General features: G+C 42.7%; 1 protein-coding gene across 2 annotated transcripts in view; it reads right to left on the bottom strand.

The window, feature by feature from the left end:
• DOK7 (docking protein 7) overlaps nt 1-22,805 on the bottom strand; it is a 171,234-nt gene that overhangs the window by 37,134 nt on the left and 111,295 nt on the right. The window lies entirely within an intron of this gene.

The following is a 22,805-nucleotide window of genomic DNA, read 5'->3' as shown; positions in this document are numbered from 1 at the left end:
GGGGAGATACAGTAGCAGAAAGTAGGAACAATAAGGAGCTACCAATCAGACTAGGTGGGGAAGATACAGAAGCAGGAAGGAGGAACACTAAGGAGCTGCCAATCAGACTAGGAGAGATACAGTAGCAGAAAGGAGGAACAATAAGGAGCTACCAATCAGACTAGCTGGGAGGAAGATACAGTAGTAGGAAGGAGGAACACTAAGGAGCTGCCAATCAGACAAGGTAGGGGAGATACAGAAGCAGAAAGGAGCAACAATAAGGAGCTGCCAATCAGACTAGGTGGGGGAGATACAGAAGCAGAAAGGAGCAACAATAAGGAGCTGCCAATCAGACTAGGTGGGGGAGATACAGAAGCAGGAAGGAGGAACACTAAGGAGCTGCCAATCAGACTAGATGGGAGGAGATACAGAAGTAGGAAGGAGGAACAATAAGGAGCTACCAAACAGACTAGGTGGGGAAGATACAGAAGCAGGAAGGAGGAACACTAAGGAGCTGCCAATCAGACTAGGTGAGGGTGATACAGTAGCAGGAAGGAAGCACACTAATGACCTGCCAAGCAGACTAGGTGGGAGGAGATACAGTAACTGGAAGGAGGAACAATAAGGAGCTACCAATCAGACTAGGTGAGGGTGATACTGTAGCAGGAAGAATGAACACTAATGACCTGCCAAGCAGACTAGGTGGGAGGAGATACAGTAGCTGGAAGGAGGAATAAGCTGCTGCCAATCAGACTAGGTGGGAGGAGATACAGTAACAGGAAGGAGGAACGCTAAGGACCTGCCAAGCAAATTAGGCGGTGGTGATACAGTATGTGGCGGTGCACGCAAGCGTCCCAGAAGCAAAGCGTCACGGAGCTAATCATCGTGATACAGCAGTTATTCCATGGCAAAGAACTAACATTCATCTTCTCTCTTCACACAGGTATAACTTCCCACCTCTGCTTGCTGTCTCATCTGCTGCAATAGACTCTTATGGTATAACTTCCCACCTCTGCTTGCTGTCTCATCTGCTGCAATAGACTCTTATGGTATAACTTCCCATGCTTGCTGTCTGCTGTGTCATCTGCTGCTTTACCATCTAGAAACATATTTTAATGTATCTGCTAATTCATTGGCATAATTCATTTGGTGCATTGTAGTTAAAACTCACTGTTGCATATCCATGACTGGGATCAGTGTAGATCTTTTCTGGTGGAAGGTGTGAAAATAGATGTTGCCAGGCTGAATGTCTTTGATCACCTAAAAAAAAAATCCCTGGTGTGCTGGCCAAATTTGGACTGCATTTAGCCTCCTTTTTAATTTTGGCCCTACAGACTGTGTCTGCGACACTCATTAGAGTTGTCCTCCACTCAACAAAGCTATGCCGCCTGTTTAGTCCTGTTACCAATTTTGAACTGCATTTAGCCTACTTTATTATTTGGACCTATATCTGTGTTTCCTCCTCATCCTGCCCATTGCCCAGCCACTGCTAGGTGAGTCTGCTGGTACATTGACCCAGACCACTACATTCCCCTTGCACTCTACACAGCCAGAATCTGACCCTGCTGAAAGTCTGGTTCCCCTTCCCACATACTATACCACCTTACACGGGGACAAAGAGGAATGTGCAGATGAAAGTGCAGGTTCCTTCATCAGGTGGGGGGCATACTCGTTGGCACTGGCACAGGGCCCCTCATAGTAGGCAAAAGTGTCTCTGGCAGTGGGAGGCGCCACCACCATCAAACACACCGCCTAGTGGGCCCCCCTGCTTGCTCAGGATCACAGCACTTGCAAAGTTGAAATACTTACCTCTCCCTGCTCCACCACCGTGACGTATTCTGCGTTTCCTGGGCCCACGAAAATCTTGAGCCAGCCTTACCCCCCCACAACTTTAGCCAAATGACCCCCTGTTTTCAATGCCTATTATTATAAAGTAAATTAAGATTGACAAGCTTCAGTAATACGAATTGATGTTTTTGGCATTAAAATGGGCACTGTAGCTGTTTTCCTGTCCACTTACTGCTGACTTTGATTCCCCCTTGACTTGCATTGGGTTTCGTGTTTCAGTCGGCACCTGACTTTTTGCAATAATCGGCCGATTTCACCCGACCCGACTTTTGAGAAAGTTGGGTTTCGCGAAACCCGACTTGATCCTAAAAAAGTAAAAGTCGCTCAACTCTAGTGCCTGCATGAGCTGATATAGCCCTAACCACGGACTTATGTTGCCTGAAAGCCTGTCAAGTGGTTCATATTGATATTAAAGAACCAGGGGACAGAGCAGAGTGCAAATTACCTACAGAAGGGTAAGTGTGTGGAAATAGAAAAAGATCCCTACTTCATGAAAAGAAAAAGAAGATAGTTCCAGGGTACAGTACATAAACAGCAGAGAGATAAGCCCTAGCTGGTCTTTCACTGACTGGCTTAAATTTCAACAGTATGGTTGGACATCCAAATGAGATTTTCACCAGCAGGGAATATCAGCAAGGGGAAAGTAAATAAAACTGCACCCGAAAGGCGATAGGGCAGACAAATGAGTAAATTAAAACACCTGTTACCCTGAAAAGACTGAAGCAAGGATAACAGAAACTAAACACGTGGAGCAAAGGTGTATCTGCTGTGGCTCGATGGACAGAAAAGCCATCAAAGCACAGGCTCAAGGGTCTGAACCCAGACGCAAGACAGACAATCATGCTGCTCTCAAATTACATAGCAAGAACAGGCTGACAGATTTAACCTATTTGAAAAATATTCTTAAAAATAATGAAAATCATATGAAATTCTTCACACACATCCTACGCCTTATTATTACAGTAAAATACTGCATAATTCAGAAATTTACAGTCTGAGTTATGATAGTTTTCTAGAAAAACTTATTCTGAATCACGACTGTAGCAGAAAATGAGAAAAGAAAATGTTAGTCTCCAATCCTCATTAATCAGATATAATGCTAGCGGTTTGTATGTCAGAGAATACCCCAGATGGGGCCCTGTACATTACCTATCTCACTCTCAATGAATTTATCCTATGTACAGACAGGTCTTACAGTGCAAGGAACAAAAATTACAATCACTCAGAAACCCTCTAAAGCCTCATCTGTGCCTCTGGGAGATACATTGCTTAACCTGAGGTCTTCCAAGATGAATATACATATCCGTGCTCATCATCCTCTGGTGACTGAGTCTTCCCATTCAGAATATAAATGCAGTAATATCTCATTCTCTCCAGATCTCTCAACTTGTTCTTACGTTCTGCAGGAAAGCCGAAAATGTAAAAACCTGAAAACAAATTGACTGCTTCTAAATGATTGTAGCTGTGAACGGAGACCTTTGTGGAGTTTCTTTAATGAGCTTGTCTTTAAAGAGAATATTGTTCTTATATTTTCAAGTTTTTATGTTAATTTTTTTTTTTTTTTCATTTTATGATATTTTTTTAATTTTTATTTTTTTTAATTAATTTTTTTAAATCTTGCCATTTTCACACTGGCTCCTAAGATTAATTGCTTATATTATATTCCTTGTTCCGTGCAGAAGTCTTTTCAGCAGTGTAATAAAAAAAAAAATCAGAGCTGCACTCTGCTTTCTCTGGCAGTCCCATTGATAATGAATGGAGCAGGGGCAGAACATGCGCACCTCGGTTACCTTCCGGATGGGGGCTGCAAAATTCTCATTTCAGGAACCCCTGGAAGAGAAAATCCCAGCAGATGAGCCCCAATTATCAGCAAGTTATCTATATATATAATTGCCTAAGGGTTTTTCCGTCTGTCTGTCTGTCCTGGAAATCCCGCGTCTCTGATTGGTCGAGGCCGCCAGGCCTCGACCAATCAGCAACGGGCACAGCGACGATGATGTCATAAGGGATGTAGAAATCCCACGTTTCTGATTCAGCGACGGGCACAGTATCGACGTAGATGTCATAATGGTTGACATGGCGACGATGATGTCATAAAGGTTGCCTCGACCAATCAGCGACGGGCACAGTCTGCCGCGAATTCTGGAATCATCATTGTCCATATACTACGGGGACATGCATATTCTAGAATACCCGATGCGTTAGAATCGGGCCACAATCTAGTCCTTTATAATCTGGAGGCGGCATAACTTGTTATTTTGGGAATAACCCTTTGAAATCAGGCTCATATATCTTGTTCTTTTCAGCCTCTACATAGACTTAAAGAGAACATGTCATCATGAAATTGCCGTCCATTCTGCAGGTAGCATGTTATACAGCAGGGGAAGCTGAGCAGATTGATATATAGTTTTATCAGATAATATTCAGTATAACTTGTTTTATTCATTTAAACCTCTGAGCTTTTCAGTCCACTGGGCGGTCCCATCAGTGACTAACAGCTCTCTCTGTATATACACTTCTACAAAGGAAACTGTCAGTCACTGATGGGACCGCCCACTGGACTGAAAAGCTCAGAGGTTTAAATGAATAAAACAAGTTATACTGAATATTATCTGATAAAACTATATATCAATCTGCTCAGCTTCCCCTGCTCTCTAACATGATACCAGCAGATTGGACGGCATTTTCATGGTGACCGGTTCTCTTTAAGCAACAATAGACTGGCTCTAACCCTAATGAAGTATGTGAGCTGTGACATCACCTATTGTGAATGGTGGATCCTGTGTTATCTACTGTATATAGAAGTGTTATTAGTCATTTTACAGGAGGAGGAGGTGAGCTGTGATATCACCTATTGTGAATGGTGGATCCTGTGTGTACTGTATATAGAGGTATTATCAGTCATTGTACAGGAGGAGGAGGTGAGCTGTGATATCACCTATTGTGAATGGTGGATCCTGTGTTATCTACTGTATATAGAGGTCTTATCTGTCATTGTACAGGAGGGGGAGGTGAGCTGTGACATCACCTATTGTGAATGGTGCATCCTGTGTTATCTACTGTATATAGAGGTGTTATCAGTCATTGTACAGGAGGAGAGGGTGAGCTGTGACATCACCTATTGTGAATGGTGTATCCTGTGTTATCTACTGTATATAGAGGTGTTATCAGTCATTGTACAGGAGGAGGGGGTGAGCTGTGACATCACCTATTGTGAATGGTGGATCCTGTGTTATCTACTGTATATAGAGGTGTTATCAGTCATTGTACAGGAGGAGGAGGTGAGCTGTGACATCACATATTGTGAATGGAGAATCCTGTGTTATCTACTGTTTATAGAGGTGTTATCAGTCATTCTACAGGAGGAGGAGGTGAGCTGTGACATCACTTATTGTGAATGGTGGATCCTGTGTCATCTACTGTATACAGAGGTGTTATCTGTCATTGTACAGGAGGAGGAGGTGAGCTGTGACATCACCTATTGTAAATGGTGGATCCTGTGTTATCTGCTGTATATAGAGGTGTTTTCAGTCATTGTACAGGAGGAGGAGGTGAGCTGTGACATCACCTATTGTCAATGGTGGATCCTGTGTTATCTACTGTTTATAGAGGTGTTTTCAGTCATTGTACAGGAGGGGGAGGTGAGCTGTGACATCACCTATTGTGAATGGTGGATCCTGTGTTATCTATTGTATATAGAGGTGTTATCAGTCATTGTACAGGAGGAGGAGGTGAGCTGTGAAGTCACCTAATGTGAATGGTGGATCCTGTGTTATCTACTGTTTAAGGTGTTTTCAGTCATAGGACAGGAGAAGGAGGAGGTTAGCTGTGACATCACCTATTGTGAATGGTGGATCCTGTGTTATATATTGTATATAGAGGTGTTATCAGTCATTGTACAGGAGAAGGAGGTGAGCTGTGAAGTCACCTAATGTGAATGGTGGATCCTGTGTTATCTACTGTATATAGAGGTGTTATCTGTCATTGTACAGGAGGAGGAGGTGAGTTGTGACATCACCTATTGTGAATGGTGGATCCTGTGTTTTCTACTGTTTATAGAGGTGTTATCAGTCATAGGACAGGAGGAGGAGGTGAGCTGTGACATCACCTAATGCGAACAGTGGATCCTGTGTTATCTACTGTTTATAGAGGTGTTATCATTATCAGTCATAGGACAGGAAAAGGATTAGGTGAGTTGTGACATCGCCTATTGTGAATGGTGGATCCTGTGTTATCTACTGTATATGTAGGTGTTATCTATCATTGTACAGGAGGAGGTGAGCTGTGACATCACCTATTGTGAACGGTGGATCCTGTGTCATCTACTGTATGTAGAGGTGTTATCAGTCATTGTACAGGAGAAGGAGGTGAGCTGTGAAGTCACTTAATGTGAATGGTGGATCCTGTGTTATCTACTGTATATAGAGGTGTTATCAGTCATAGGACAGGAGAAGGAGGAGGTGAGCTGTAACATCATCTATTGTGAATGGTGGATCCTGTGCTATCTACTGTATGTAGAGGTGTTATCTGTCATTGTACAGGAAGAGGAGGTGAGTTGTGACATCACCTATTGTGAATGGTGGATCCTGTGTTATCTACAAATCTTATCTATACATAAAACTTATATAAATCTTATATATACTGTATTTTCTGGCGTATAAGACTATTTTTTAACCCTTGAAAATCTTCTCAAAAGTCAGGTATCGTCTTATACGCCAGGTGTCGTCTTATAGGGCAGGTGCGGAGTAATATGCGGTCGCCGCATATTGTGGGGGAGCGACCCCAATGACGAGGTGAGGGGGCACCTCACCGGGAAGGTGTAAGTGAAGCAGAGAAGGAGATAGTAGGATACAAGGGTGAGCCAGATTAGTGAAAGAGGAGTGTTTTTCTAGGCACAGCATCGCTCTCTCTCTTTTTTGCATACTCCTGGCATCCCAGACGCTGACAGTTTGCTTCACTTACACCTTCCTGGTGAGGCGCTCCCTCACCTCGTCATCGGGACCACTCCCCCCCCACTATATACGTCGACCGCAGATTGCTCCGCACCCACCCTATAAGACGACACCCGGCATATAAGACAACCCCCGACTTTTGAGAAGATTTTATATTTTAACTGGAAAAGTTGGGGGTCGTCTTATATGCCCAGTCGTCTTATACGCCGGAAAATACGGTACATAAAACTTATCTATAAATAAATAATAATAATAATAATCTACTGTATATAGAGGTGCTATCTGTCACTGTACAGGAGAAGGAGGTGAGCTGTGAAATCACCTATTGTGAATGGTGGATCCTGTGTTTTCTACTGTTTATAGAGGTGTTATCAGTGATTGTACAGGAGGAGGAGGTGAGCTGTGACATCACCTATTGTGAATGGTGGATCCTGTGTTATCTACTGTATATAGAAGTGTTATCTGTCATTGTACAGGAGGAGGAGGAAGTGAGCTGTGACATCACCTATTTTGAATGGTGGATCCTGTGTTATCTACTGTATATAGAGGTGTTATCAGTCATTGTACAGGAGGAGGAGGTGAGCTGTGACATCACCTATTGTGAATGGTGGATCCTGTGTTATCTACTGTATATAGCGGTGTTATCTGTCATTGTACAGGAGGAGGAGGAGGTGAGCTGTGACATCACCTATTGTGAATGGTGGATCCTGTGTTATCTACTGTATATAGAGGTGTTATCTGTCATTGTACAGGAGGAGGAGGTGAGCTGTGACATCATCTATTGTGAATGGTGGATCCTGTGTTATCTACTGTATATAGCGGTGTTATCTGTCATTGTACAGGAGGAGGAGGAGGTGAGCTGTGACATCACCTATTGTGAATGGTGGATCCTGTGTTATCTACTGTATATAGCGGTGTTATCTGTCATTGTACAGGAGGAGGAGGAGGTGAGCTGTGACATCACCTATTGTGAATGGTGGATGCTGTGTTATCTACTGTATATAGCGGTGTTATCTGTCATTGTACAGGAGGAGGAGGTGAGCTGTGACATCACCTATTGTGAATGGTGGATCCTGTGCTATCTATTGTATGTAGAGGTGTTATCAATCATAGAACAAGAGGAGAGGGAGATGAACTGCGCTATCACTTATTGTAAATGATGGATCCTATGTTGTCTACTGTATATACACTTGATATCTTTCATTGTAATCCTGTCTGTGATGGCAATTATGAGACTGCTGAAAAATCTTCTGTACAGATTAGGAAGTGTGAGTATAGTATTAGAAATCTTGCAATTTTCATTCTGGCCAATAAACCTATTTAAAAAAAATTTCTGTAGTTAGTGATATGGAAAAATGAAAATAACGTTTTCTAAATTACAATATGTTTAACACAAAGACCTGATTGAAACTACAGATTATTTTCTGCATTTGGTTTAAAATTCAATTGTAAGGCAGAATATTGCTTTATTAGCCAGAGCATAGGGCGTTAACAAGTGACATCTATAATGCTGACTGTCTAAGTGAGCAGGGGCTTAGCTAGCAGAGGAGAGGGGCAATGGAAGATTGTGCCCCCTGGTGCTCAGTACCAGTTTAGGCACTAAAAAGCCATTTTACCTTAGTCAGGGTAATTAGATACAAGATATGATGGAAAACCAAACCTCTAATCCTGGAGGCAAAAAAAGCCTGGCTATGGCTCTGCTCAAAGGAACAAGGTAGAGATGCTGTATCAGCTAGCTCCCATCATTAAAGGGCTATTCCTATCATTAAAGGTTATGTATGAGTGTTTATGTTTTAATGGAATACGTAGTTGGCCATAAGACGTGTTGTAGAAAATATTCATTTGATTCTTTTTTTTTTTCAAGAGATAGAACCATTGTAACATCTAACCAAAAAAATAAATAAATCCGAGCCTGGGTTTCATGAGAGAAGTTGTGGCAATAAATAACCCCCAGGTGGCGGATTACTATTTCCTCCAGTAAATGTTAATTTTCAATAATTTATTAATTGAAAAAAAATTGTGTTATTAATTATTTTAATTTAAATAGTTTTTATTTGAAATTAGGACATTCATTTAATTCATGAAAAATTGTCTCCTTGTGTGCAACTGCACAGATTCTGTCTTTCCATAAGGCTGCCGTCACACTAGCAGTATTTGGTCAGTATTTTCCATCAGTATTTGTAAGCCAAAACCAGGAGTGGAACAATTAGAGGAAAAGTATAATAGAAACATATGCACCACTTCTGTATTTATCACCCACTCCTGGTTTTGGCTACAAATACTGATGTAAAATACTGACCAAATACTGCTAGTGTGACGGCAGCCTAAGGCCGGTTTCACACGTCCAGATAATTCCGGTACCGAAAAAAATCAGTACGGGAATTATCCGTGTCTGTGTGCCGGTGCGTTTCTGTGGCACATCAGTGTGGCACACGTGCGGCACACGTGTGCCGCCCGTGTGCCCACTGGGTACCACACGCACCGTGCAGGAGACAGCGGTAAAGTTTAGCGCTGTCCCCCCCACTGGTGCTGAAGCCGCGATTCATATCTTCCCTGCAGCAGCGCTTGCTGTAGAGAAGATATGAATAATTGTGCTTAAAATAAAGATCTATCTGTCCCCCGCCCTCCCACCCCCTGTGCGCCCCCCCCCCCTCGCTGTTCTGAAAATACTCACCAGGCTCCCTCGTTGGCTGTCGCTGCTTCCTGTTCTGGCCGCATCTTCTCCTGTATGCGGTCACGTGGGGCCACTCATTTACAGTAATGAATATGCGGCTCCACCCCTATGGGTGTTTGGCACACGGAGACACGGTCCGCAAAAAATCAATGACATCTGAACAGATGCATTGATTTTTATGTGTCTACGTGTGTCCGTGTCTCCGGTACGTGAGGAAACTGTCACCTCACGTACCGGAGCCACTGACGTGTGAAACCGGCCTAAGGCTTCTTTCACACTAGCGTCGGAATCTCCCCGTCGCAATGCGTCGGGGAGAGATTCCGACGCTAGCGTTTGCTGCATTGCACAATGGGTGCAGCGGATGCATTTTTCCGGCGCATCCGCTGCCCCATGGTAAGGTGTGGGGAGGTGGGAGCGGAGTTCCGGCCGCGCATGCGCGGTCGGAAAAAGCGGTCCGTCAGGAGAAAAAAACATTACATGTAGCGTTTTTTTCTCCCGACGGTCCGCAAAAGCACGACGCATCCGTCGCTTGATGGATGCGACGTGTGGCAATCCGTCGCAAATGCGTCGTCAATGCAAGTCTATGGGGAAAAAACGCATCCTGCAAGCACTTTTGCAGGATGCGTTTTTTCTGCAAAACGACGCATTGTGACGGATTGCAGAAAACGCTAGTGTGAAAGTAGCCTTAGACAGAGGCAGGTTAGGATGTTTGGAGGACAAATTGCTGTCAGTTTGTTGCTATAAAAAAAACTCAAAACCCTTAATTTGCCAAGACTCAATGGGTTTTTCTAAGAATAGAGCTGAGCTGCATTACCAGACACGGCCTACGGATAAGAGTGGCGCTGTCTGTTTAGTTTTAACTTTTTAGGCCGTTGTGAATAGAAGCTGCAGATGCCAACTGAACCGGACAAATATACCTGACATGCTGGAAAAACACTGCTGTGCTTCCATAAAGACCTGTCACGTAGAACGCTCACTGTATAATTAAGAGATTATTACATAGAATTGGAAAATATAGGTTTTAGTCAGGTATATCCTCATGTAACCTATAAAATTATGGCTAATATAAAAAGTATTGACACCCCTCGATTTCTGGAGCGAGACATAAAAGTTAATGAGGTTTTCCATTTTCAAAAAGTCCCACGGATTCAGCTTGTTATAAAAAAAACAAACTGAGCATACTCACCCTGACATCTGAGCAGCGGTGCAGACTCAGTGCTGGACCAGTGTTGGACGGTGTGATGTCCGCGTACAATCTGTTTTCATACAACTACATTAAAACATGTTTAGAAATCATCACATACCGTTTCCTAAGTTAATAATGGAAATCTATCTGTAAAATCAGATGCTGCTCTGATGGTCCGCGAGGGATCTGATTTTGTTTCTTGCACCCATAGACTTGAATGTGTGAGTCTCATACGAGACAAGGGTGACAGTACCGCATGCTGCAATTTTTTTCTCACAGATACTACTCTATCACATATTCACGGATGTGTCATTTAGCGAGTTATTTTGTGGTGCCTAAAAGTTTGCAAAACACTTTTCCATATTTCTGCATAAGTTTGACATAAAAAAACTACATCAGATTTTCACACAAATCCTAAAAGTAGGTAAAAGGAACCAAATAAAAGAAACAAGTTAAAAATTTTAGAATTTATAATTTTTTTTATTGAGGAAAATGATCCAAACATCGCTTGTTTGTGAGTGACAAAAGCATGTGAACCTTTTTAGGATTAAAAGATAATAACAAAGATGAAATTAGAGACTGGTGTTTTCAATAAATGGGATGACAATCAGGTGTGAGTGGGCGACCTGTTTTATATTTAAAAAAATGGGGATCTTTCAAAATCTGATTTTTAGCCACAAACACATTGGTGGAAGTGTAATATGGCACACACAAAAGACATTTCTGAGAATCTCAGAAAAAGAGTTGTTGATGGTCATCAGGCTGGAAATGGAAATGGTTACAAAACCAACTGTTAAGGCCGGGTTCACATTGCGTTAACAGCAGCCCGTTCAACACATACGTTACCAGGCTGCTGTTAACGCAAGTGCCAGTATGGCAGTGCGCTAGCGCAGATAGTGAGGGGTCCGTCACTCAATGATGGCACATCGCCAGCGCACGCCCAATGTGGGCGTGCGCTAGCGTTGGGTCCGACATTGGATTCAATGGCAGCGTTAACAGACTGCGTTACACCGCATTATGCCACGGTGTAACGTAGTCCATCTAACGGGCGCCATTAACGCAATGTGAACCCAGCCTAAGAGTTTGGATTCCACCAACCCACAGTCTCAGGTATTGCGTAATAAAGGAGGAAATTCATTACCATTATCACCCTCCCTAGGAGTGGTCTACCAAAAAGGATCCCTCCAAGAACAAGGAGTAAAATATTTCATGAGGTCAAAAAGGTAAACACTAAGCAACTAAAGGCTCATCTCAGATTAGTTAAGGTACCTTCACACTGAACCATATCGCTAGCGATCCGTGAGGTTGCAGCGTCCTGGCTAGCGATATCGTTCAGTTTGACATGCAGCAGCGATCAGGATCATGCTGTGATGTCGTTGGTCACTGCAGAAAGTCCAGAACTTTATTTCGTCGCTGGACTCCCTGCAGACATCGCTGAATTGGCGTGTGTGACGCCGATTCAGCGATGTCTTCACTGGTAACCAGGGTAAACATCGGGTTACTAAGCGCAGGGCCGCGCTTAGTAACCCGATGTTTACCCTGGTTACCAGCGTAAAAGTCCCCCACTGTGCTTCTCTGCACTGTGAGCGCCGGCCAGCCGGAAAGCTGAGCACAGCGGTGACGTCACCGCTCTGCTTTCCGGCCGCTGTGTAAGCAGAGAAGCAGAACGCCGGGGGACAGACAGCGGAAGGTAAGTATGTAGTGTTTGTTTTTTTTTACTTTTACGCTGGTAACCAGGGTAAACATCGGGTTATTAAGCGCGGCCCTGCGCTTAGTAACCCGATGTTTACCCTGGTTACCAAGGGACCGGCATCGTTGGTCGCTGGAGAGCGGTCTGTGTGACAGCTCTCCAGCGACCAAACAGCGACGCTGCAGCGATCGGCATCGTTGTCTGGATCGTTGCAGCGTCGCTAAATGTGAAGGTACCTTTAAACACCATCAGTAGGACACTGAAAAACTATAGTGTGTTAACATTCCTGCAGGTTGATGTGCAGGACTAATCAATCAACAATTATTGCTTCACGTTGGGGACACACCAGACATTGAAATCAAAGGTTCAAATGCATTTGCTACTCACAGATATATTGGATTATTTTGTTCAATAAAAAAGACAAAGTCCAGTATTTTGACTGATTTCTTTTATTTGGTTCTCTTTATCTACTTTTAGGAGTTGTGTGAAAATTGTATGCAGTTTTAAAGCAAACTTGTATCAAGATTTTGTTAAGTAAACAACAGGCATTGTCAGGTCAGTGCCATTGCACTGATTAAAATGATACCTGGTTTGATGAAATCTGTGTTGTGGTTGTTGTTTAATCTGTATTTGCAGTTTTCAGTTAAAGAGATTCCCGTGCTTCGAGGCGGGCCTGTGGGAAAAATCCTGATGACAGGTTTGCTTTAAGTCAAATCTATGCTGAAATATGGAAAATTCTGAAGGGTTCACAAATTTCATTCACAACTGTAATACCAGTATATTCTTACAAAGACAAGGGGCATTTCAGCACCATCAAGCTCCAGGGTCTGGGTATAACTGTACTTCATGTGTCTACATCCCAGTCTGTGTTAGGGCATATAGACATCATACAGAGTAGTCCACCGGTTAGGATACCCCTGATTTATTTTGATATCTCCTTAGAGAATATCTATTCTGTGCACTATGTGCCCCATGAATTTCGGTAATGCAGCAATTTATTGCAGTGTACTGGGTAGATTGTTAAATAAATAAAATAAGATGCTGCCTCTGTCTGTACATAGTGATGCAAGTATATTGTGACAAGTACTGCACATAGAAGAGTTTGGAGGCCCATTCATGCACAAGGGCCGACTGGAGGATTCTCCTCTTCTGTGTTCCAGTCCAAACCTGCTTGTGGGTTTTTCGGACAAGTCACTAGTCCCTGGTGGCTTTTGAGGTATATTTTTCTCTGAAACACCACAGTGGTCCAGAGTCATAGAATCATAGAATGTTAGCGTTGGAAAGGACCTCCTGGGTCATCTGGTCCAACCCCCTGCTCAAAGCAGGATTCACTAAATCATCCCAGACAGGTGTCTGTCCAGCCTCTGTTTGAAGACTTCCATTGAAGGAGAACTCACCACCTCTCGTGGCAGCCTGTTCCACTCATTGATCACCCTAACTGTCAAAAAGTTTTTTCTAATATCTAATCTGTCTCCTCCCACTCAGTTTCATCCAATTGCTTCTAGTCTTTCCTTGTGTAAATGAGAATAAAGATGATCCTTCTACAATGTGACAGCCCTTGAGATATTTGTAGACAGCTATTAAGTCTCCTCTCAGTCTTCTTTTTTGCAAGTTAAACATTCCCAAATCCTGTAAACGTTCCTCATAGGGCATGGTTTGCAGACCGGTCACCATTCTGGTCGCTCTTCTTTGAACTTGCTCCAGTTTGTTGATGTCTTTTTTAAAATGTGGTGCCCAAAACTGGACACAGTATTCCAGATGAGGTCTGGCCAAAGAGGAGTAGAGGGCAATAATGACTTCACGTGATCTAGACTGTATGCTTCTGTTAATACATCCCAGAATTGCATTTGCCCTTTTTGCTCCTGCATCACACTGTTGACTCATGTTCAGTCGATGAGTATATATTAGTATATCCAAGTATTTTTCACATGTGCTGTTGCTTAGCCCTTTTCCTCCCATTCTGTATATGCTTTTTTCACTTTTATTGCCAATATGTAGTACTTTGCATTTTTCCTTGTTAAAAATCATTGTTAGTTGCTGCCCATTGCTCCAGTTTATTTATCTTTTTGAATCCTCTTTCTCTCTTCTCTAGTATTAGCTATCCCTCCTAGCTTTGTGTCATCAGCAAATTTAATCAGTTTGCTCTCAATTCCTTCATCTAAATCATTGATAAAGATGTTGAACAATACAGGGCCCAGGACAGAGCCCTGTGGTACCCCACTTGAGACATTCTTCCAACTGGATGTGCAGCCATTTACGACCACTCTTTGTCTCCGATCACTAAGCCAGTTATGAATCCTCCTAACAGTTGCCTTGTCCATTCCATACTTAGTCATTTTTTCAATAAGGATTGTGTGAGATACTTTGTCAAATGCTTTTGCTCAAGTCAAGATATAAAATATCTACAGAATTTCCCTCATCCACTCAGTCAGTGATTCTGTCATAGGAGGAACTTAAGTTAGTCTGACATGACCTATTCGTTACAAACCCATGCTGACTCTGTTTAATCACTTCATTCTTATCCAGGTACTTACGTACATGTTGTTTAATAATTTGTTCAAAGATCTTTCCTCTTTCCTGATATAGACGTCAGACTCACCGGCCTATAGTTCCCTGGGTCCACTTCTTCCCCTTTTTGAAGATAGGAGCAACATTTGCTCTATTCCAGTCTTCTGGGACTTCTCCTGTTCTCCAAGAATTTTCAAAGATCATGGAGAGTGGTTCAAAAATTTCTTCTGCTATCTCCTTCAGTACTCTGGGGTGTAATTCATCTGGACCCGGAGACGTGAATTCATTTATGTTAGCTATGTGTTTCCTTACTACCTTTCAGTTTACAGATATCCTGGATTCTTCTATTACCTTAATAGGACAGTGAAAATCAGTTGATGTTACATTTCCTTTCTGAGAGAAAACGAATGCAAAATAGGAATTTAAAAGTTCGGCCTTCTCAACATCCTTTCTTACCATTTCATCATTTTCATCTTGTAAAAATCCTATAGCATCTTTGACTTTTCTTTTACTTTTTACATATCCCCAAAATCCTTTGTTACTGATTTTGACATCTCTTGCAAGCCTTAATTCATTGTCAGCTTTAGGTAATCTGATTCGTGCCCTGCAGGTTCTGCAGACAGCATTATATTCTTCTTTAGATATGTCTCCCTCTTTCCATTTGATAAAATGTATTTCTTCCTTTTTAGCATGTGTTTAAGTTCTGTGTTCATCCATCCTGGTTTCCTTAAATGCTTCCTATTCTTCCCTCTTTTCGGAATTGTTAAAGATTTTGCTTTGAGAATCTCATTTTTTAAGATTTCCCATCCTTCCTGGACATTTTTGTCCCTAAGGATATCCAGCCATTGGATCCCTCCCAATCTCTTTCTGAGTCCCTTAAAATCTGCCTTTTTGAAATCTAACCTTGATGTCTGAGTCTTCACAGGTCTTCTTCCTCTAGTTATCCAAAACTAGCATGCAGTTTACCGATGTCCTCCTTCCAGTGTTCTTTGAGCTCACGGAGACTCTTCACTTATCTCAGAAGGCACTGGGAATATGCAAATTCTCTGCTCAGGACTCTTCCCCTGGTTTACGGATGTCCTCCTTTCTGCTGCAATGGCCAAAATCTAGTGTTCTTTGTGCTCGCGGAGACTCTTCACTTATCCCAGAAGGCACTGGGAATATGCAAATTCTCTCCTCAGGACTCTTCCCCTGGTTTCAGTCAAACGTACATGTCTGAATTCACGTAGCCAGAAGCTAATATATGCCGCCCGTGCATAGGACAGCATGTATCAGCTGTCAGGTTCTCTTAAAAATAAACATAGAGGCATGTGGATAAGGAGTGGTTTATTTTGTCATATCTGCTTGAACATTTGGTTGCAGATTAATGAAAACTATCTTCGTTTCTCAGTATAACCAATCCTGACCCAGCTTTCATCTTGCTGGAGCCGTTTAAGAAATGAAAGCTGAGCTCCGATGGGTTGCTATGGGAATTGGGAACAATTTTCATTCCAGTTTCCTGAATGAGGCCTAACGTGTTAAGAGTTACCAACCTATAATTTATTTGTATATTTCTCGATATTTTGTTATGATCACTGATTGTGACATTATTATTATTATTATTTATTATTATAGCGCCATTTATTCCATGGCGCTTTACATGTGAGGAGGGGTATACATAATAAAACAAGTACAATAATCTTGAAAAATACAAGTCACAACTGGTACAGGAGGAGAGAGGACCCTGCCCGCGAGGGCTCACAATCTACAAGGGATGGGTGAGGATACAGTAGGTGAGGGTAGAGCTGGCCGTGCAGCGGTTTGGTCAATCGGTGGTTACTGCAGGTTGTAGGCTTGTCGGAAGAGGTGGGTCTTCAGGTTCTTTTTGAAGGTTTCGATGGTAGGCGAGAGTCTGATATGTTGTGGTAGAGCATTCCAGAGTAGGGGGGATGCACGAGACATCGACTATATACTTTATTGAAACAACAAAGGGCCATTATTAGGATGTACAATCAGATCGGATGTAAATGTTGGACTTACTGGAGTGGAGTTGTCCCATCTCAGACATTTGTGGCATATCAACAGGATTTTCCATAAATGTTTGATAGGTGCAGGTCATCATGACTATTATAGTGAAAACAAGGCTCCGTCTCACACTACTATGAATGGAGATAATGCCCCTTTCTGAAGGCAGGTGTAGGATAAATAAATGTAATTCGCGGGATCCATAAAAAAAAGCTATAAATGTCTAAGATGTAACCACCTTGGCAATCAGCTGGTACAACTTCTTACATACATGCCAATGAAGGTGCCAAGCAGCTGCTGTAGTGTAGTATTACGTGGTGGCGGTCCATAATAATGATCATTTATGTAATACCAGATATCAACAGAAGCCCCAGAGCAGGAGTAAAGTAAGGTCCACTATGGCACAGAGCTCAATCTTTAACAACCATACTCTTTAATCTGGACATAGACTAGGACGTAGACTAGTGGGGCACAGGTTAGTTGGAGTTCGCAGGTCCAACCAATTTTGATAGGATCCAACATCAATCTAATGACTTTGAGACTTACCCAAGAGTCTCTGTTGTCTATATATAAAATCCTCCATATTCTAAGAGCCATAACTTAAAAAAAAATAATAATAAGTTGTGGAGCTGTATGGGATCTTATTTTTTGAGAAGTGATTTTAAGTTTTCATTGATACCATTTTGGTATACATATAACTTTTTTTATTTAGTCTTTTATTAGGATGTTTCAAAAACAGCAGTTGTGGCTTTTTTATGGTGTCCAAATTTTGAGGATTAAGTTAACCTGTATAAGTCAAAAGTGCCCAGTGTTTCCTCTTACTTTATTTCTGTTCCTCTGAATATTTTTTTTGCTTATAAATCCACCATACGGTGACCTTTTTATTTCATGCAAATTTTTCTGGTCTTTACCAAGGGGCAGTGCTCACAGAATATCTTGGAACATATCTTTAGGCTGCTCTACATTATCACTCTGTGGGCACCCAGCTGTCACAGCAATCCATTAATAACCTGAAATTACCCTTTAGTTTAACCTCTTAGATGTCACAGTCAATATTGATCGCAGCATCTAAGGTGGTTTTACTGCAAAGATTCAACCTAGCAAGGTAAATCTGGGAAGTTCGGAAAAGAAACGTAGAAAGTATTGCACAGTGTGTATCACAATATGTTGTTGGCCATATACCCTACTGATTTGTATAAGATATACCCCTAATCTACAGCATATGAATCACAAATAGTACATTTGTCCCCTTTTATTAAATTCCAAAATTAACACAGACCCTAAAACCTCTAAACTACTAACCATAGGCTAGGTTCACATTGCGTTAGTGCAATCTGTTTAGCGCATACTCTAACGGAATGCGCTAACGCAATGTACAAAAAGGGATTGCGTTTAGCGATCCCGCTAGCACAGATGCCCGATCTGCGCTAGCGAGAACAGACGCAAAAACGCTGCAAGCAGCGTTCGAGGTCCATCAGAAAATAACGGGACATCGCTAACGCATGCCAAAAATGGCATGCGATGCGTTAGATACATTGCGGTCAATGGGTGCGCTAACGGATCCGTTACATTGCGTTAGTGGCACTATGTAACGGATTCCGTTAGCGGACTGCCACTAACACAATGTGAACCCAGCCTTAGTACAAACCCGGTACATAAATACAAAACCTAGACAAGGTCCCCTAAGTAAATACAAACCCAGATTCTCTCTAAAAAAAAACCCCACACAAAACCACCAAAATAAATACAGACCTAAGACCAAACCACCTTAACCAAATAGACCCTCTTGGACCTAATAAATATAGACCCCCTCCAAAATAAAAAGTTTAACAGGTCATTTATTTATGGGTTTGGAGGAATCACAGAATGTAAGCGTTTAAAGGGACCTCTAGGGTCATCATGTCCAACCCACTGCTCAATGCAGAATTCACTAAACCATCTCAGACAGAAACCTCTGAGGCCTCTGCTTTAAGACTTCAATTGAAGGAGAACTCACCACCTCTTTATGGCAGCCTGTTCTACTCATTGATCACCCTCATTGTCAAAAAGTTTTTTCTAATATCTAATCTGTATGAATCTAAAGAAATACAGACCCCAGACCATATCACTTAAATAAATCCAGAACCAGACACCCCTTAGTGCAGACCCCAGAACAGATCCCTTTCAGATGTCCTGATCTACTGTACGAACATTTCTTTGGCTGCCCTCAGGCTCATTTTTTAATTATGTTTCTTTGTATTGACAACATGGATTTCCGGACAGGTCCCTGCTTACCTAACAAATGTGTGTTAACCTCTCAATACACATGTACCCTTGGCTGGCAGTGTCTGTCTACTAAAAAGGTGGTGGCGTCTCTCACCGCAAGCCGCAGCTTAGCTCCCGTGAGAACAAAAAATTGGGCATCTGCTAAAAAATGAGGCCACCATCATACACAAAGATAGTTGACTGATACCATCAAAATTGGCAAGTTCAGCAAAATATTCATGTAATAAAGTTTTAGATCAAACAAAATAGTATTGGGTTTCATAAAGCAGCCTTCTGTGTCACAAAAAAAAAAGTAGGAGTCAAACTGTTCTGCCAACGAAACGGTTTATTTCCTGACAATTCCGGTGTAATTGGCCACACCTCCCGTTTTTTGCTTGCATATATATTAAAACTAGAGCAGGGTAAGGAGAGGTAGACAAAATAGGTACCACGAAACATGAAAAAGACTATTTAAAAAATTAGATATTTTTCAGATTGTGAATAAAGATGAGCAAATAAATTTGGAGAACCCCAATCCAGTGGCCAGGTCAGAAACCTTGTAAACCGCCTCCTTCCTGCCAGCATCCTGGACTCCTCTTTTTGATTAGCTTGCTTGGTACAACGTCATTTGCAACAATGATGTCATGCCAGGCCAGGCTATCAAAATAGGGGCTGGAGATGCTCACAGATAGGAGGTGGTTTCTCAGGGCCAAAGAATATTGACTTGGTCATTGGACCAGGATCCTGGGAATCAGTTTGTTCATCTCCGATTGTGATGTCAGAAAGGAATCAAGAATGTTCAGGATTTTATGGTAATTGTTATTTTTTTATTTTATGACTTCTGTGTCCTTTGTAAAAGACAAGTGTAGAATGGCATCAAGGGTGACAGTTTATTGAAGCAATTCTCCAGCAGGTAAAAAAAGATCCCAGACTGGTTTAAAAATAAAAAAAGAAGCAATACTCACTTTCAAAGTTTTTCCTCAACTCCCGTTCTAATGCTTACCTGGTTTAGCTAGTTTTTGCTTTCTGATCGCATCTTGATATGGCTGTAAAGGCAATCAATTACTGGCTTAGATGGTCCACCACCGTGACCAGTGATTAACTGAGTGGACATTTCTGGACATTTCTCGTGTCTCAAGACGTCTAAGCAGGGACTGGGTAAGCACTGAAATGGGAAGTGAGGCTAATCGGTGAGAGTTAGTATTGCTTTTCAATTTATTTTTTTTTTAACGAGGCTGAGCCCTTTGAAAAATATTTTTTATCCTCTAGACCACCCTCTTAAGTCCAGCAATAAGTATGAATACGTAATAGCCAATAGCACTGGTAGCATTTTGAGAAAGAATGTAATTTTATGGCCCATACTACCACCTTGTAAAATTTCCTGCCATAAAATACCGTTTAAAAATAAGGTTTTATGGCAATATACACTCCTCAACATTAAAATTGCAACACCAGGAAGGAAAAGTCATGGAGTTATTGAAACCAAAGGATGGGTAGACATGTTAATGATATGCAAATTATGAAAAAAAAGAAACACAAATGTAAAAACATCTCAATTTTTTTAGTATCAAGTATTTGCACCAGGCAGACATTCCTGCACTTACGTCATTGGTTGTTATCAGTGAGCCAATGAATGGTCATCTGAGGAATGTCCTGCTGCGCTAAATGCACTTAGGCAAATCATCAAGATCCGCTGCTGGCACCTACCTCTGCAATTGCTGACCAATGACGTCCTAGATATGCTTGATGGGAGACAAGTCTGGAGACACTGTAGGCCATGTTAGCATGCCTAGTCCATGAAGAACGGGCAACAAGTGGCCTGATGTTGTCGTTTTAAAAAACAGTTAATGGGGCACTTTGAAGAAAGGTCGCATCACTGTTTTCCCCACCAAATAAATGCAACACTGAGCTATTAGTATACCTGGAACAGCGACTACAAGGGTGTGACTACTGTACATTATGTCACTGTAAGAGAAAGAAGTGATATCCTGAAGAGCCCTTGCGTGATGTGACATTAGTTTGAAAAGACCACCATCTGCTGGCTGGAACCAATTTGTACAAGAAAAATTGCAGTGGGAGCTGGTTCCTGTGCTGGAACTTGCTGTATATTCCTGGATATAAAAGTCCTGCATGCCAAACCACAGAGGGATTTGGCGAAAAGAAAAAGCAGACCAGATGTGGACCCAGGATGGCGCTGAGCTCAGCGTGATAGGTCTCAGCGGAAAATATATGCTACTAAGGTGCTGGTCATCACCTGACGATTCACACGACGCCCGGTGAGGACCATAGTACCAAACTGTGCCAGTCAAGATCCAGAGTCCAGACTGCGCTGGTCAATACCAGGACCTGCATCCTATGCCGGTCAAGTTCCAGGGACTAGATGGCACTTGTCAAGAGTCGAGACCCAGTCCTTCCCATCCCAGGCTACACCGCCAACAGTCAAGCACCAAAGACTCACGAGGGGACGGCAACCAGAGGAGCATGCCTGCGGTTGCAGTGGTACAGCGCGAGTGAGCAGTGCGGTCACTTTCAGTTATAACATACAGTACCAGGGCTGGCCTCGGCTAGGACATGAGGTTGGGAGGGGGTTGATTGGTGCGTGGGAGGCTCAACGTGCTTTACTAGACTTTGTCAGAAAGACTTGCGGCCTAGCGGAAAAACCAGGTGCAACCTGCAAGGGCCAGAATTGCAGGCAAAACTTGCATGGTGATGTAGGGAGGAGAGCCAGGCTAACGGTCCCTCTTGCGTGACTGGACTGGAACTATTGGGGCTGTCACCATTATTCCAGAGGGAAGAGATTTCTTACCGGAGCAGTTCAGGACACCTGACTGATGGGGCGGGTCCTACTTAAATAGCAGTGTGCGTGGGAAGACAGGACACTTGGCGGGGAACGAGCTTGTGAGCAGAGAGGCGGTTGACTCCCTCTTGACGGACCCACGACAGCTAGCTGTGCCTTCACACCCGGCTAGCAAAACTGCTAAGACGTGCTACCCACAGCCCTGAGAGACATCTGCACCGAGTATTGACCAGTACAGAGTGCATGTGCAGAGTGCAACCGCTTAGTCATATCGTGCACGTTGAGAACCGGACCGTGCCTGTGACTGTGTCCACTGGATTGTGCGCTTCTACTGCGGCCTTGTCTACTGAACTTTCTGCTTCATCCGCTGCGCCGCGGATCTCCATCTCTACTCCACCGCATGCCCAGACCAGGAGACCACGTGCCGAAGGACCCGAAGGATTCATCACCGCAAAGATACAGTGCATCGCCTTTCTGAGAGACTGGATCAGAGACATCTCGCGCCGCCTACGGCGCCACCGAGGGATCTTCCAGTCACCTTCCTCCAGTGCACAAAGACTGATAAGTTACCTGCTGTATTTGTCTTTCCCCCATCTGCAAATTCATATCCTTTACCCCCCTGCTTATTCCATCACTGTTTTCTATAAAGAACCTGTTAACCCTTGCGCTGTCTCCTGTGTGTCACTACATCCTACGCACCTGCTAGCATCCTACAGTGACTCCCGTGAACGTGTGAAACCAACTTATAAAGAGAACATTAGTGTTTTATATACCAAAGAGGTTTCATTGTTATTACAATTGTATCGCTATATGGTTTATTGTTGATTTGCATTGTTTAATATCACCAATTGACTTATAACTTCTGTAAATTACACTGTTCACTGACTGTTCTTGCCTTGCATCCTCTTTGCATCTGGTCACCT

This window comes from Ranitomeya imitator, chromosome 1 (genome assembly GCF_032444005.1).
Source record: "Ranitomeya imitator isolate aRanImi1 chromosome 1, aRanImi1.pri, whole genome shotgun sequence".
In the NCBI taxonomy this organism is placed as follows: domain Eukaryota; kingdom Metazoa; phylum Chordata; class Amphibia; order Anura; family Dendrobatidae; genus Ranitomeya; species Ranitomeya imitator.
The sequence above is the reverse complement of the archived record's forward strand: the minus strand, read 5'-3'. Positions and strand labels throughout refer to the sequence as shown.